Below are 308 nucleotides of genomic sequence, written 5' to 3'. Positions count from 1 at the left end.
TCCTTCTTTCCTTTTATCCCCTAGGTTCCTTGTATACCCTTCCCTCCCTCTTTGCCCTTAAACTAACCCAATTTTTATCCATGTCTCCCTTATTAAGGTCTGTTTCCTACTGTCCCCTTTCAGGTTCTTTCTTTTCCTTTACCTCCCTGGTTCTTTTCCATTATCCTGGTTCCTGTAGTTATGTCTGGATGCACACTCACTTACCAAGATTTGGATCTAGGATCCACATATGAGGAAGAACATATGTCGATTTTTTTTCTGAGTCTGTGTTACTCACTTAGTATAACAGTTTCTAGTTCCATCCATTT

Source organism: Nannospalax galili, unplaced genomic scaffold, assembly GCF_000622305.1.
Source record: "Nannospalax galili isolate Female #2095 unplaced genomic scaffold, S.galili_v1.0 scaffold1829, whole genome shotgun sequence".
In the NCBI taxonomy this organism is placed as follows: domain Eukaryota; kingdom Metazoa; phylum Chordata; class Mammalia; order Rodentia; family Spalacidae; genus Nannospalax; species Nannospalax galili.
Note: the sequence above shows the minus strand (reverse complement) of the source record.